The sequence below is a fragment of the Pelophylax lessonae genome (assembly GCF_965119305.1).
Source record: "Pelophylax lessonae genome assembly, chromosome: 11".
NCBI classification, from domain to species: Eukaryota; Metazoa; Chordata; class Amphibia; order Anura; family Ranidae; genus Pelophylax; species Pelophylax lessonae.
In genome coordinates, this window is record NC_138778.1 from 237,887,421 (window position 1) to 237,904,309 (window position 16,889).

General features: G+C 46.5%; 1 protein-coding gene across 1 annotated transcript in view; it reads right to left on the minus strand.

Annotated features, from left to right (window-relative positions):
* LOC309567520 (uncharacterized protein) overlaps positions 1-16,889 on the minus strand; it is a gene marked incomplete at its 5' end in the record, with an annotated part of 1,161,679 nt that overhangs the window by 593,193 nt on the left and 551,597 nt on the right. The window lies entirely within an intron of this gene.

Below are 16,889 nucleotides of genomic sequence, written 5' to 3' on the forward strand. Positions count from 1 at the left end.
CCCTTTAGGTTGCAGACTCATGACAGCACATGCTCAGGAAGCGTTCCTGACAGTCTCCTCCTAAGAAACCCTCCGAGGCGGCTCAAAAACTGGACAAATTCCGCCGAATGGAGAGCTGTGCTCAGGCCCAAAATGGCGGCTCCCCGTCCGCCTCCGGCGGCTCTCCCACTACTGATGCCCGCCATAGCCAGCTTCTTGAAGCCATCTCTGCCTATCAAACTTCCCTCACTGCTAAACTGGAGGAAGTGAAGGTGGATATTTCCCTCATTCGCCAGGAAATGCAAAAGCTCCGTGGCTGTGTTACTGAGGTGGAGGACAAGGTGGGCCTAGTGGAGGACGCTGTGTTGCCTCCAGGGATATCCAGCAGCTCCTTCATAAGGCGCAATAATCTCTGCTTCATCGGCTTGCCTGAGGGGACTGAGGGGTCTCACCCGTCCAAGTTTTTGGAGGAACTTCTCATTGCTACGTATGGCCGTGCAGAGTTCTCCCATGCATTTGTGGTTGAACGTGCACACAGAATGCCGGCCAAGAAACCCCCTCCGGTAGCCCCCCCCCTGCGAGTTTTTATTGCTAAACTCCTGAATTTTAGGGATCGTGATGCTGTTCTTAGACTTGCTAGGGAGAAAGGCAATATCCCCTTCAATAACATCAACGTTATGGCTTTCCCGGACTTTTCTGCACAGAAATCAGGTACAGAAACAACGCAGCAAGTTCATGGACATTAAACGGTGCCTCCGGGTGCGTAACTACAAATACTCTATGCTGTACCCTGCACGCTTGCGGGTGGTGGGAGAGGACCGGGTCCACTTTTTTGAGGATCCTGATGCTGCTGTTGCATGGTTGGACAGTCTGCCCCAATAAATGCTGCGATTGCCTAATGCCTGGTTCTCTCCCCCCCCCCCTCTTCTATTCCTTACCATTTTTTTGTGCCTTGTTTCTGTGGATTGCTACTACCCCTTTAGGGCTGGATGGGCCCTCTTCTCTCAGGAACTTTACTGCCGGGACTGCTTTTTGTGGCTCATGCTTTTACCAGACTTTCTACACCTGCTCACTTTTGGGTCCCTCAGCAGGGACCACACTTCAGAGGATGTTCGCCCCAGTTGCTCTTCTGCCCCAGGACTGACTCTTTGGGTTGCCCCTACCCTGCGGTCCTGCGGGTTGAGCCATGTTTGGTTGATGTTCTGGGTTACATGCTCCCATGTGTTGGGGTTTATGTGGAGCTGGGAGGGTTCTATGGGTTTTGAGGGTTGTTTTTTGGTCTATTTTATGGCTTAATATGTGTGTGGAGCTCGCATATCTGCTTTTATTCTGGTGCTACATCTTGTACTTTATGTGTTATTCTGTGTGCTGGGAGGACCTGTCTGCCCTGGGGATCACATCTGTACTTCTGTTCATTCCGATTTGCTCCCCCCTACTATGGCCACCCTAAAAGTGATCACGTGGAACGTGCGTGGTCTTCATGACAAAATTAAACCTGCTGTTGTTTTTTCCTACCTCAAGGACAGTCGAGTGGATGTTGTGGCATTGGTGGAGACACATGCTGAGGGCCAACTATGTCGTGCTCTTCGTCTCCCTTGAGTGGGCTGGATGTACCATGCCACGCATTCCTCGTACTCGAGAGTGGTCACGCTCCTTATATCTAAATCGGTACCCTTTGTGCCATTGGAGGTGCTTACAGATCCCCAGGGCAGGTATGTCTTTATTCACTGTTCGGTGGGTGGGCATGCATTGTTACTCCTGGCTTGGTATGTCCCCCCCCCCCTATGCGGCCTCGTTATTGGTGGAGGGCCTTCAGTTTATGTCCCGTTTCCCCTCCATCCCGGCCATCTGGATGGGAGACTATAATATGGTGTCTGATCCCTGGCTGGACCGCCAGGGTCCCGTACCCGCTCCTCCCCCTCCCTCTCCCCCCCGAGACACTCGTTTTTGCCGGTTACTACAGGGCTTCGGCCTACTGGATTCATGGGGATGTTTGTTCCCCTCAAAACGGGCATATTCCTGTTTCTCTGTCACTCACTCCACCATGTCACGCATTGATGCTATATGGATCTCGCAGGTGTTAGTTCCTCGTCTCAGGTCTGCCAGATTTGGGCCCCGTTTACTGTCGGATCATGCTCCTTATTGGATTGAGATTACCCCGTTTGCACCGTCCCCCCCTCGGGGGTGGCGGTTGAACCCGTTTTGGTTCACGGTGGTCCCGGTTTTGGCTGGCCTGGGAACTGAGTGGGAACACTTTTTTTCTGTTAATGCACCATCTGCCAGCCCCCTTATTGCGTGGGAATCGTTTAAGGGTCATGCCAGACTGCTTCTCACTGAATGGATTTCTAGGTTCAAGCGGGCCTCTAGATTGGCTCATTCTGCAGCGGAGGAGAGCCTGGCTGAGTATGAGCGTCGGTACGCTCTCTCACCTTCCCCTGATTCTTTGGCCCGATTGAAACTACAAACCAGGGTTGTGGAGCAGCTGTGCCGGGAACGGGCTCATCGCAAACTGTTTTTTGTAAGCAACGGGCGTACCAACATGGGGAGCGGGCGGGTAAACTACTGGTATACTTGGTCGATATGGAAGATAGACCCCCCCCTCGGTCATTGCTCTTTCCCGTGTCTCCCAGGGTGATCCGTTGGATCCCGTGGCTGTTGCGGGGGAATTTGCTAGGTATTTTAAGGATGTTTACACGACCAGGGTTCAATATGACGATAGTGACCTAGCGGATCTCCTTGACCCTCTCACCTTCCCTGCACTGACTGAGGAGCAGAATGCTATGCTTGATGCTCCCTTGACATTGGACGATGTTACAGAGGCCTTGTCTGCGTTTGCTCGATCCAAGGCCCCCGGCTCTGACGGGCTCCCAGTTGAATTCTATCTCCAATATGCGGACTCCCTGGCCCCTAAACTCCTGGAATTGTACAATGCGATGTTTGAGGCAGGTGCTATACCCCCTTCCATGAGTGAGGCCCTTATTGTCCTCATTCCCAAACCTGGTAAGGATCCCCATTATCCGGAATGCTACCGTCCTATATCCCTTCTGCAATGCGATGTGAAAGTCCTGGCTAAAATATTGGCCATCCGCCTTAACAAGGTTATTCTGTCCCTTGTCCACCCGGATCAAACAGGCTTCATGCCCACTAAAAATACCGCTTGTAATACACGTCGCTTGTTTATGAATATCCAGGCCTCTCATGACACAGTGGGTACTAAGGTGATAGTTACACTCGATGCAGCCAAGGCCTTTGATTTTGTCGAGTGGCGGTATTTATGGCGCTGTTTGCGGAGGTTTGGGTTTGGGCCCCGCTTTATTAAATGGATTACACTTCTCTATCAGAACCCCAGTGCTCGAGTGGTGGCCAATGGGTGGGTGTCAGACTCGTTCCCCCTTACCAGGGGGACGCGGCAGGGGTGTCCGATCTCACCGCTGCTCTATGCCATTGCGGTTGAGCCCTTGGCCATGGCCATCAGAGAACATCCTGGCATATAGAAACATAGAAACATAGAATGTGTCGGCAGATAAGAACCATTTGGCCCATCTAGTCTGCCCAATATATCTGAATCCTATGAATAGTCCCTGGCCCTATCTTATATGAAGGATAGCCTTATGCCTATCCCATGCATGCTTAAACTCCTTCACTGTATTTGCAGCTACCACTTCTGCAGGAAGGTTATTCCATGCATCCACTACTCTCTCAGTAAAGTAATACTTCCTCATATTACTTTTAAACCTTTGCCCCTCTAATTTAAAACTGTGTCCTCTTGTGGTAGTTTTTCTTCTTTTAAATATGCTCTCCTCCTTTACCGAGTTGATTCCCTTTATGTATTTAAAAGTTTCTATCATATCCCCTCTGTCTCTTCTTTCTTCCAAGCTATACATGTTAAGGTCCTTTAACCTTTCCTGGTAAGTTTTTTCCTGCAATCCATGTACTAGTTTAGTAGCTCTTCTCTGAACTCTCTCTAGAGTATCTATATCCTTCTGGAGATATGGCCTCCAGTACTGCGCACAATACTCCAAGTGAGGTCTCACCAGTGTTCTGTACAGCGGCATAAGCACTTCTCTCTTTCTACTGCTTATACCTCTCCCTATACATCCAAGCATTCTGCTGGCATTTCGTGCTGCTCTATTACATTGTCTTCCCACCTTTAAGTCTTCTGAAATAATTACTCCTAAATCCCTTTCCTCAGATACTGAGGTCAGGACTGTGTTAAATATTCTATATTCTGCCCTTGGGTTTTTACGCCCCAGGTGCATTATCTTGCACTTATCCACATTAAATTTCAGTTGCCAGAGTTCTGACCATTCTTCTAGTTTTCCTAAATCCTTTTCCATTTGGCGTTTCCCTCCAGGAACATCAACCCTGTTACATATCTTTGTGTCATCAGCAAAAAGACAAACCTTACCATCGAGGCCTTTTGCAATATCACTTATGAAGATATTAAACAAAATTGGTCCCAGTACAGATCCCTGAGGTACCCCACTGGTAACATGACCTTGTTCTGAATGTTCTCCATTGACTACAACCCTCTGTTGTCTGTCACTCAGCCACTGCCTAATCCACTCAACAATATGGGAGTCCATGCTCAATGACTGCAGTTTATTGATAAGTCTTCTATGTGGGACAGTGTCAAAAGCCTTACTAAAATCTAGATATGCAATGTCTACTGCACCTCCACCGTCTATTATTTTAGTCACCCAGTCAAAAAAATCTATAAGATTTGTTTGACATGATCTCCCTGAAGTAAACCCATGTTGTTTTTCATCTTGCAATCCATGGGATTTAAGATGTTCCACAATCCTATCCTTTAATAGGGTTTCCATTAATTTGCCTACTATTGATGTCAGACTCACTGGTCTATAGTTGCTCGATTCCTCCCTACTACCTTTCTTGTGAATGGGCACGACATTTGCCAATTTCCAATCTTCCGGGACGACTCCTGTTACTAATGATTGGTTAAATAGATCTGTTAATGGTTTTGCCAGCTCACCACTAAGCTCTTTTAATAATTTTGGGTGTATCTCATCAGGACCCTGTGACTTATTTGTCTTCACTTTAGACAGCAATCTTAGAACGTCTTCCTCTGTAAAGACACATGCATCAAACGATTCATTAGTCATCCTTTCAAGTGGAGGTCCTTTTCCTTTTTCTTCTGTAAAAACTGAACAGAAGTATTCATTAAGGCAGTCGGCTAGCCCTTTATTCTCTTCTACATACCTTCCGTCCTTTGTTTTTAATTTAGTTATTCCTTGTTTTAATTTCCTTTTTTCATTTATATATCTGAAGAATGTCTTATCCCCCTTTTTCATAGACTGAGCTAGTTTTTCTTCTGCCTGCGCTTTAGAAGTTCTTATAACTTGCTTGGCCTCTTTCTGCCTAATCTTGTAGATTTCCTTATCTTCATTGCTCTGGGTTTTTTTATAATTACAAAATGCTAGCTTTTTATTTTTAATGATTTGGGCCACTTCTGCTGAGTACCACAGTGGTCTCTTCCTTTTTTTGCTTTTACTGACAAGTCTAATGCAATTTTCTGTTGCCTTCAATAATGCACCTTTTAAGTAGTCCCATTTCTCCTGGACTCCATGTAATCCGTTCCAGTCTGATAAGGACTCATTTATGACTAATTTCATTTTTGAAAAGTCTGTTTTTCTAAAATCTAAAACTTTTGTTTTTGTGTGGTGTGATTCTTTCACAGTTCTTATATTAAACCACACTGACTGGTGATCACTAGATCCCAAGGTTTCGCCTACAATGACATCATATACCGAATCCCCATTTGTGAATACCAAATCCAAAATGGCCTCCCTCCGGGTTGGCTCCTCAACCACTTGTTGCAGAGACAACCCCAGTAGGGAATTTAGAATATCTGTACTCCTGGTAGAACTTGCTATTTTGGTTTTCCAGTTTATATCTGGAAGATTGAAATCTCCAATAATAACTTCTCCTTTCATTGTCATTTTAGCTATTTCTTCAACTAGTAGATCATCTAGTTCTTTAACTTGACCAGGTGGTCTATATATCACACCTACACGAGTTACTGCATGATTAGCAAACTGCAACGTAACCCAAACTGACTCTATGTTGGCCTCACCAACTTGTATTAGGTTAGATTAATGCTATCTTTCACATACAGGGCCACTCCTCCTCCTTTCTTGCCTTCTCTGTCTCTTCTGTATAAAGAGTATCCTGGTATGGTTATGTCCCAGTCATTTCTTTCATTAAACCATGTCTCCGTACCAGCCACTAAATCTACATTCTCAGATGCCAGTATTGACCCAAGTTCATTGATTTTTTTACCTAAACTGCGAGCATTTGCAGACAGGACTCTGAGATTATCATTTCTTAACCTCTGTGCTTCTGACCTGTTCTGGCATTGTTTCGGGGGGCAATTGGACTCTTGTATTTTCACTCTTTTGCCCCCCCTTCCTAGTTTAAATACTCTTTCGCAAATTCTTGGAGTTGTTCACTAAGTACATTTGTTCCTTTGAGAGAAAGATGCAAACCATCTTTTTTGTACAGTTCCTTTCTATTCCAAGTAGAGCTATCATGAGAAACAAAGCCAAATCCTTGCTCTTGGCACCATTTACTAAGCCATATGTTGAACTCCTTTATGCGCCTCTGCCTATCATTCTGAACATTATGCACAGGCAGAACTTCAGAAAATGAAATGGTGGATGCAAAATCCTGTACGTCATTTCCAAGTGTGATAAAAGATTTTTTCACCTCTGACACTTCATTGCAAGCCAGGTCATTTGTCCCTAGATGGACAAGAACATCCACGTCCCCTTCCTGCTTTGCTTGCTTAACAATATTAATAATACGTCTTCTATCTCGTCTAGCAGTAGCACCAGGGAGACATCTCACAAAACCATTTTCTTTAAGCTCCACACTTCTTATGATTGAATCACCCAGCAACAGCTGCTTCCTTTGAGACTTCACTTTATCGTTTTTGTCCTTGTGGAAGGATTGGGAAACAGGGATTTCGGGCACAAGAGTTTTTTTAAAAAAAAAAAAAAAAAAAAATTTTCTTTTATTCAACAAAAAACTAAATATTTTAAAATCATAGAAAGATACAGGCAGATAATTGTGTATTGAGGACACAGTGAGACCACAAAAAAATGGTCTATGTTGTACAATATCTCAGTACATAGAACTTATAAAAGTAATTTACATACAGTTCAGAGTACAAGATCATTAGTAGTCATATAATTCTTGGAAACGTGTTACTCGATATCAGAAGAGAACCGCCGGCGGACACCCAAGTAGTATGGTGCCGGTCAGCGGGGTCAACTGAGAGTATAAGTTAACATTCACCATGTAACATATGACCTTTGCTCGACATGTTTCGCTTTCTTAGACAAAAAAGCTTCGTCTGGAGCATATCATTTCTTTTGTCTGTACATATAGTAATCAGGCACATATCTCAATTTCCATAGAGAATTCTTTAACGAGGAGGACTGTGCGTTTTAGGAAGCTCAAACATAGGCAATGTATAGTGACATAGTAGTGAGGGTAATCACTCCATGTCTCTTATCAAACTTATCGAACCTCCACCATTGGTGGAGGTTCCCCATCCGGTGAGGACTGTGCGGAAGCTGGGAACAGCGTGGCAAGGGCCTATATACAAGCAGAGGAGATACGCTCCCTACATTAAGCTCTGGTCCTTTCCAAGTTTGATAAGAGACATGGAGTGATTACCCTCACTACTATGTCACTATACATTGCCTATGTTTGAGCTTCCTAAAACGCACAGTCCTCCTCGTTAAAGAATTCTCTATGGAAATTGAGATATGTGCCTGATTACTATATGTACAGACAAAAGAAATGATATGCTCCAGACGAAGCTTTTTTGTCTAAGAAAGCGAAACATGTCGAGCAAATGTCATATGTTACATGGTGAATGTTAACTTATACTCTCAGTTGACCCCGCTGACCGGCACCATACTACTTGGGTGTCCGCCGGCGGTTCTCTTCTGATATCGAGTAACACGTTTCCAAGAATTATATGACTATTAATGATCTTGTACTCTGAACTGTATGTAAATTACTTTTATAAGTTCTATGTACTGAGATATTGTACAACATAGACCATTGTTTTGTGGTCTCACTGTGTCCTCAATACACAATTATCTGCCTGTATTTTTCTATGATTTTAAAATATTTAGTTTTTTGTTGAATAAAAGAAAATTTTTTTTTTTTTTTTTTTTTAAAAAACTCTTGTGCCCGAAATCCCTGTTTCCCAATCCTTCCAAATGAATTAGTCAATTGAGGATAGGGGCACACCCTAAATGGATACGTCATGGCCAAGATGGCTGCTATCTGTGGACACATGACTTGTAAAATAATTCGTTTTTGTCCTTGGCTGCAGTCTTGCATACATTAGACATAGGAGTCGATGGTTTCTCACCCTCTGTGCTTGAGTCCATATCCATGTTGTCCTTACATTCTGAGAGTGCTGCAAATGAATTATGGAGAATCACCGACTGTGGGACTTGTCTTCTATCCACCACTCTAAGTCTTCCAGAACCTACAGTAACCCATCTGCCATTTCTGGGGGTCCTCTGTGGCAGTGGCATTGCAGCAGTCCCAGCTGGAGTTTGTTTAACAGATAATTTAAATATCTCTGATTTCAAAAATGCAATTTCCTGCTGCAGTAAGGAGAATTGTCTACAGATCTGACAGCATCCGAATCTCCAAAGAGTGGAACATGAAATAAATGCACAACAATTCCTGCACTGAACCAAGTCTGCCATTTTAAAGAGGAGAAAAAAAAATAAAAATTTAAATTTAAGTCAAACAAATCTTACCTTTTTTTTTTCGTTTTCCACCTTCCAGCCTTCCTCCTGACTATCTCCTGCAATATCTCTTCACTGTACTTGAATGGTGTACTTGCAGCTAATTGAATTAGGCCAGCTAATTAGTATTTCTCTATATATACACACTCCTTCACAGCTCCTCCCCCAGCAACAATTGTAACACCTTAATGGGCTAGTCTCATTAGCAAATGCAAATAGCAAACACCTGACCAAATTCCTTTCCCCTTCTCAAGCAATGGCCAGCAAAAAATACAGATGAGTCAGTTGCAAACTCCAAGCCAATCTCTTGCAGTATCTCTTCAATCTCTTCAGTTTCCTGCAATATCTCTTCACTGTACTTGAATGGAGTACTTGCAGCTAATTGAATTCAGGGTCTCCTCTCTGGTGTACATGTTGACAAGGTTGGTCTATATGCGGATGACATGGTCTTGTACCTTGCTGATGCTGGCCCCTCCCTGGCCTCTGCTCTAGCTCTTATTGAACATTTTGGCACTTTTTCAGGCCTCACGATCAATTGGGAGAAATCCCAGATTCTCCCCATTGATCCGTTTCCCCCTGATGCCTCCCAGGCGGCTATGACACTGCAGAGAGTGGCCTGTTTGTTTCAAATATCTTGGTGTTCTAGTTACCCGGTCCTCGTTGGACTATATTTCACTCAACATAGAGCCCCTGTTCGACTTAATAAAACTTAAGACTCAGGCCTGGGCGAGACTTCCACCGGGGGTGGCGGGACGCGTGGCTCTTGTCAAGATGTAAACTCAGTGTTGCAGCGCTGCTTAAACAATGCGTATAGGATAGTGTATTAAATACATAATCTAATTGCAACAATGTGCAAAAATACTAAATATACCGTGCAAATTTCGCAAAATCACATATAAATAATTCAAATTCATATAAATTATAAAGTCCATTTAAAGTCCATCAAAGTGCAGATAAGGTGCTCCTGTGCTTTCTATGTGCGTGAATGGGGATGATCCACCTGTGGTTTTCTACTTACAACAATGCGGTTTATAGGAAAAAGGGGGGGGGGGTTCCCCTGAGTGGGACTTTTAAGGCACAAAAATATAGATCAATCGATAAATTGATATAAAGATCAAAAAAGTGATATTTTATTAAATATGTGCAAACAATAGAGAAATAAAAACATATACAAGCATGACCAGATGACAGAGATACAACCAGACACTAGAACTTTAACCCGACATGTTTCGAAGATAATAACTTTCTCTTCTTCTTCAGGGGTAGCTCATGTAAGTGCTAGGGTTGATGGTATCTGGACTTAATAGCTTGTAAAAGAGAGTAAAACCAACTGGCTGGGCTTGATCTGACTGGCGGTGTGGGCTGCTGATGTAATTATGCAGATAAGATCTTATCATCTCAACCACAATGCGGTTGGTAGGAAGCATATAATAATGGTTTGCAATATAATCCGTGATAACGTTGGTGAGATCCTTGGTGGTGTAAATAAATTATCCCAGAGTTCCCTCATAGAAAAGAAGAACCATCCATAGTGAAGAACGTTTTAACCAATTTTATTTGAACAGACAAGAAATACTCTCACAAACATAGTAGAAATATGGGCATGTAAGACACGGCACGGTGGTTCGCTGCTCCCGCAGCGTGCGCTCCACCGGCAGGATATGATGTGGCAGTCCGCTCAGCCAATTGCTAGACACGTTTCGCTGTCAATCACAGCGTCATCTGTAGCTAACGTACTGAGCGTACAAGGGACTTTATTATACACGTAAGCCACTCCTTCTTCCTTGCCTTGCTCCAATCGGCTACGATCGATGGCTGGTTTAAATCCGATATACTGAGGATCTTAAAATCAATTGTGAATTGCTTTTACAGCAAATTGCTACAATATATACAGTAAATGGATATATAATCTGTAATTAAATAATGCTAATAGCAGCCGTTATATGCAACTAATACGGCTACTATTATTGTAACAAATGCATACTGACCTCTAGTGGTCATAAATAAGTACTGCATCTATGGGAATGGCTTATGCGTGTACCATACACATTACAATCATGATCCAATTCGATTGAAATAAATGTCTAAAATACAATATAACTACAAAGCTGCTGAAATCATTAAAATCAATAAATATATATATCTATGGTTAAGTTTATTAGTTCCAAGTTTAAATACTTAAAATATTAAAAATATAAATAAGTGCATATTAAAATATTAAAAATCATTAATAAAACAGTTTATATCTAATTCCACATTCAGTCCTTTGGGTGTCATACTACCCAACCTGTGTATCCAACGGGTCTCTGTGACGGGAGTCACTTTGGTTGGAGGTCTTGTGGAACTCAGCTTACCTTAGAGGGGTTGGGAAAACCCTCTCTCTGCCCCCTAGTCTCCTCTTATGTGTAAGTCCCCTGTGTCTATTAGGGGCACAGGGTGACCAAGAACCCCAGTTGGGTCTGCACTAATCAGAATCCCTGTAAAACCACACCGGACTCAGCATTTGGTGTTACCCCGGCTATCCTGGGTTCTGTATGTGTGGTTTGTGTTGAACCTATAACCGCAATATTTAAGAACAATATTCCTCAGAGAAATATATAAAGATGAACAATTTCAGACTGTTATAATATTGGAAATGGTGTCCCATAGACCTCTGCTAGATAGGTTGAGATGGGGGTGGGGTTTGTTATTGTTAAGTACCTGCATTCCTTTGTTCTATTGTTCTTCTGTCTGCCTTATGATCAACCTATTATGGGATGTACATGTGTATTAGCTTCTAGAGGGGAGGAAGGATTTCTCCAGCCACCCTTCCTATCAGGGGCGTACCGTGGGGTTGGCCAGAACGGCGCCCGCCAGGGGCGCAGGCCGAGGGGGGGGCGCAAAAACACTTGCAGCGTAGTGTAGCAGACGCAGTGAATTACCGCTCCTCCTTTCAGCCTGCGTCCCCGGCGGCCGGCGCCCCCCTCTCTCCAATCCCGGAAGCTGCAGCTCGCTGCTCTCTGACTGTGTCCAGGGCCAGGAGTCAGTCATTGTTGGAGCTCCGTGGATGGGCGGCTCCCCTCGTCACAGGGCTCCGCCCACATGACCATCATTCGGCTCCTCTAGTCAGCTCCAGGAAGTTCAGCGGGGGGTGAATACACTCTGCAGTCACGGAAGGCCTGGCTGGCCTCTCAGGTACAGAGAGCTGCTGTGTGTCCCCCCTCTCTCTCCCTGTCACCCCCTCTCTCTCTGTGTCACCCCCTCTCTCTCTGTGTCACCCCCTCTCTCTCTCTGTGTCACCCCCCTCTCTGTGTCACCCCCCTCTCTCTCTGTGTCACCCCCTCTCTCTCTGTGTCACCCCCCTCTCTCTCTGTGTCACCCCCTCTCTCTCTCTGTCACCCCCTCTCTCTCTCTGTGTCACCCCCTCTCTCTCTCTGTGTCACCCCCTCTCTCTCTCTGTCACCCCCCCTCTCTCTCTGTGTCACCCCCCTCTCTCTCTCTGTGTCACCCCCCTCTCTCTCTCTGTGTCACCCCCTCTCTCTCTCTGTCACCCCCCTCTCTCTCTCTGTCACCCCCTCTCTCTCTGTGTCACCCCCATCTCTCTCTCTGTCACCCCCTCTCTCTCTGTGTCACCCCCTCTCTCTCTGTGTCACCCCCTCTCTCTCTGTGTCACCCCCCTCTCTCTCTGTGTCACCCCCCCTCTCTCTGTGTCACCCCCTCTCTCTCTCTGTGTCACCCCCTCTCTCTCTCTCTCTGTCACCCCCCTCTCTCTCTGTGTCACCCCCCTCTCTCTCTCTGTGTCACCCCCTCTCTCTCTCTGTCACCCCCCTCTCTCTCTCTGTCACCCCCTCTCTCTCTGTGTCACCCCCATCTCTCTCTCTGTCACCCCCTCTCTCTCTGTGTCACCCCCCTCTCTCTCTGTGTCACCCCCCTCTCTCTCTGTGTCACCCCCTCTCTCTCTGTGTCACCCCCCTCTCTCTCTGTGTCACCCCCTCTCTCTCTCTCTCTCTCGGTGTCACCCCCCTCTCTGTGTCACACCCCTCTCTCTCTCTGTCACCCCCTCTCTCTCTCTCTCTGTCACCCCCTCTCTCTCTCTGTGTCACCCCCCTCTCTCTCTGTGTCACCCCTCTCTCTCTCTCTGTCACCCCCCTCTCTCTCGGTGTCACCCCTCTCTCTCTCTGTGTCACCCCCCTCTCTGTGTCACCCCCCCTCTCTCTCTGTGTCACCCCCCTCTCTCTCTGTGTCACCCCCTCTCTCTCTGTGTCACCCCCATCTCTCTCTGTGTCACCCCCTCTCTCTCTCTCTCTGTCACCCCCTCACTCTCTGTGTCACCCCACTCTCTGTGTCACCCCCCTCTCTCTTTGTGTCACACCCCTCTCTCTCTCTGTCACCCCCTCTCTCTCTGTGTCACCCCCTCTCTCTCTGTGTCACCCCCCTCTCTGTGTCATCCCCCTCTCTGTCACCCCACTCTCTGTGTCACCCCACTCTCTGTGTCACCCCCCTCTCTCTCTGTCACCCCACTCTCTGTGTCACCCCCTCTCTCTCTGTGTCACCCCCCTCTCTCTCTGTGTCACCCCCTCTCTCTCTGTGTCACCCACCTCTCTCTGTGTTACCCCCCTCTCTCTCTGTCACCCCACTCTCTGTGTCACCCCACTCTCTGTGTCATCCCCCTTTCTCTCTGTGTCACCCCTCTCTCTCTCTGTGTCACCCCCCTCTCTCTGTGTCACCCCTCTCTCTCTGTGTCACCCCCGCTCTCTCTCTGTCACCCCCCTCTCTCTCTCTGTGTCACCCCCTCTCTCTCTGTGTCACCCCACTCTCTGTGTCACCCCTCTCTCTCTCTGTGTCATCCCCCTCTCTCTCTGTGTCACCCTCCTCTCTCTGTCTCTCTCCCTGTCTCCCCCCTCTCTCTCTCTGTCACCCCTCTCTCTCTGTGTCACCCCTCTCTCTCTCTGTGTCACCCCTCTCTCTCTCTGTGTCACCCCTCTCTCTCTCTCTGTGTCACCCCCTCTCTCTCTGTGTCTCCCCCCTCTCTCTCTCTCTCTGTCACCCCCCTCTCTCTCTCCCTGTCACCCCCTCTCTCTCCCTGTCACCCCCTCTCTCTCCCTGTCACCCCCCTCTCTCTCCCTGTCACCCCCTCTCTCTCTGTGTCACCCCCCTCTCTCTCCCTGTCACCCCCCTCTCTCTCTCTGTGTCACCCCCCTCTCTCTGTGTCACCCCTCTCTCTCTGTGTCACCCCCGCTCTCTCTCTGTCACCCCCCTCTCTCTCTCTGTGTCACCCCCTCTCTCTCTGTGTCACCCCACTCTCTGTGTCACCCCTCTCTCTCTCTGTGTCATCCCCCTCTCTCTCTGTGTCACCCTCCTCTCTCTGTCTCTCTCCCTGTCTCCCCCCTCTCTCTCTCTGTCACCCCTCTCTCTCTGTGTCACCCCTCTCTCTCTCTGTGTCACCCCTCTCTCTCTCTGTGTCACCCCTCTCTCTCTCTCTCTGTGTCACCCCCTCTCTCTCTGTGTCTCCCCCCTCTCTCTCTCTCTCTGTCACCCCCCTCTCTCTCTCCCTGTCACCCCCTCTCTCTCCCTGTCACCCCCTCTCTCTCCCTGTCACCCCCCTCTCTCTCCCTGTCACCCCCTCTCTCTCTGTGTCACCCTCCTCTCACTCCCTGTCACCCTTCTCTCTCCCTGTCACCCCCTCTCTCCCTGTCTCCTTTTACTGCTGGAGTTTGTGTGGTATGGGGGAAGTGGTACATACCATTTGTTAAAAAAACACATAACGTTTATCAAAGAAAGATATTACAAAAATTAATTCCTAAACAAGCAATTGTTTAACTCTAAATCCTGAGACTATTATGCGGGTTGACTGGCCCATCAAACTTACCCCTATTCATTCTCTCTGTCAAACCCTCCCCCTCTGTCTCTCTCTGTCAAACGCTCTCTCTTTCTGGGGGGGGCGCCGATAAAGCTGCTCGCCAAGGGCGCTGGAGACCCTAGTTACGCCTCTGCTTCCTATAGACTGTCTACTGTTGGAAAGTTGAATACACCTGTGTGCCATGTTACAGAATGTAGTTCCCCGCCCAGTGTGTTGTTATTATGCAAAGAGGGGGAGGGGGGATTGTCCCCTGAGTTTTTATCTTTTGTGCCTGTGTTTAATAAAGAGTGAGTTGCTTTCAGAGACATACAAGCTAAGTTCAGGCTAGTTTTTGTATGTAGGGCGTCTGGAATATCTCCATCTATGACCAGACTGGAGGAAGCCACATACTGACGGAAGACCACAAGTATGGTGTGGGTCGATGGTTCCATTACAGTCTCGTTCTGAGAAATGGATCTCTTCATATTAGTTCCCCTCCAATGTTTTTCTATTTTGTCTATGGCACAAAATTTGAGTTTGCTGGGATCTTTATTATGGTGGAGCCTGAAATGATTAGATAAACTATGTTTTTTAAAACCTTTTTTTATATTACTGATATGCTCCCTCAGCCTGACTCTCAGTTCTCTGGTGGAACGGCCAACGTATTGAAGACCACATTCACATTCTAATAGATACGTCACGTGGGTGCTTCTACAGGTGATGAATCTATCTATTTTATACTGGCGTTTTGTGATTGTGGATTTAAAATGTGTTTCTTTCCTAGATTTGTTATTCGTTTTACATGTACGGCAGATTACGCACTTGCCGCACCTAAAATAACCTTTTTGGTCTAAGAACGTGACCGTTTTTTTTGGGGGGGTCCGGGATATTTTTAGCAATTTTATCTTTTAAAATCGGGGGTCTTCTATAAATAAATTGGGGTTTGTTCGGAAGTATGTTTTTATATGTCAGCTCTCATTAAAATGGGCCAGTGGGATTTAAAAATATTTTCTAGTTGTTTATACTGCTGATTAAAATCTGTACAGAATGCTGTTTGGTAAGGTTTCTTGGTTTTGTTTTTGGATTTTAATAATTCTTTTCTATCAATGTTAATAACTTTCTGTTGGATCCGATTCAAGGTATTCTGTTTGTATCCTTTATCTTTAAATCTTTCAATTAACATGTTAGATTGTTGCAAATAATCCTGTTCTGACTGGCAATTTCTTCTGATTCTAAGTAATTGCCCTTTGGGCACTTCAGATAACCACTGCAGATAACCTGGGCGAGGCTTCCACTGGGGGTGGCGGGACGCGTGGCTCTTGTCAAGATGGTTCTCCTCCCCAAGATCCTATATCTGCTTTGGCATTCCCCTGTTTATATCCCGCTGCGCTATTTTATTGTGATGGATAGACTCCTTAAAACGTTTATATGGGGCTCTTCCCGTCAGAAACTCGCGTGGCGTCACACGCAGAAACCGACGAAATTGGGGGGTCTAGCGGTCCCTGATTTTAGTTCTTACTACCTTGCAGCTCAACTGTCCCACATCTATCACATGAACAATCTAGACCATGAGAGGTACCTCTCCCTGGCATATTATAGACTGGGTACCCGACTTCCCCACCCATTCTGTGATATCATGCGCGGGGCGTCGGGTCTTCCTGGCGCGGTAGAACCTCGGCCCATTTCAGGAATGTTTGGGAGGTCGCGCTCACCAGAACTGATGGCCCGGTCGTGCATGTTTCTACTCCCCTGTGGTACAATAGAAACCTGCCGGAACTACTGCAGATTACTGATCCCTGTGTCTGGATGGATCGGGGTATTTATTATCTGTCCCATGTGCTTCGCAATGGCGTGATTAAATCGTTTGTGCAATTGGTGCGGAGTTCTCTCTACCCCTCACTATGCAATTTCGCTAAATGCAGTTGAGACATGTCCTCCGGGCTCAGTTTCCCACGGGTATCCCTTCCCTTCCCTCCCCGGATATTCTGGAGATGGTGGGGGGCCAGGAATCGAGCAAACATATCACAGTTTTTTATGACACTTTTATTTCGGGCGCGGCCTCTCGCCTGGCTTATGGCCTTCGAGATGCTTGGGTAACTGACGTGGGAGCTGTGGATGATGGGGAGTGGAGCGACGCTCTGGAGGGATGCACCTTGGTCTCCCCCAGAGCGGCCGACCGCCTCACACAGGTGTACATTGTCCATAGGGCTTACTTATCATTGGACAGATTGGCTAAATTTGACTCTTCCCGTGACCCCACGTGTCCCCGATGCCGTCTCGCGGTTGACACGTTC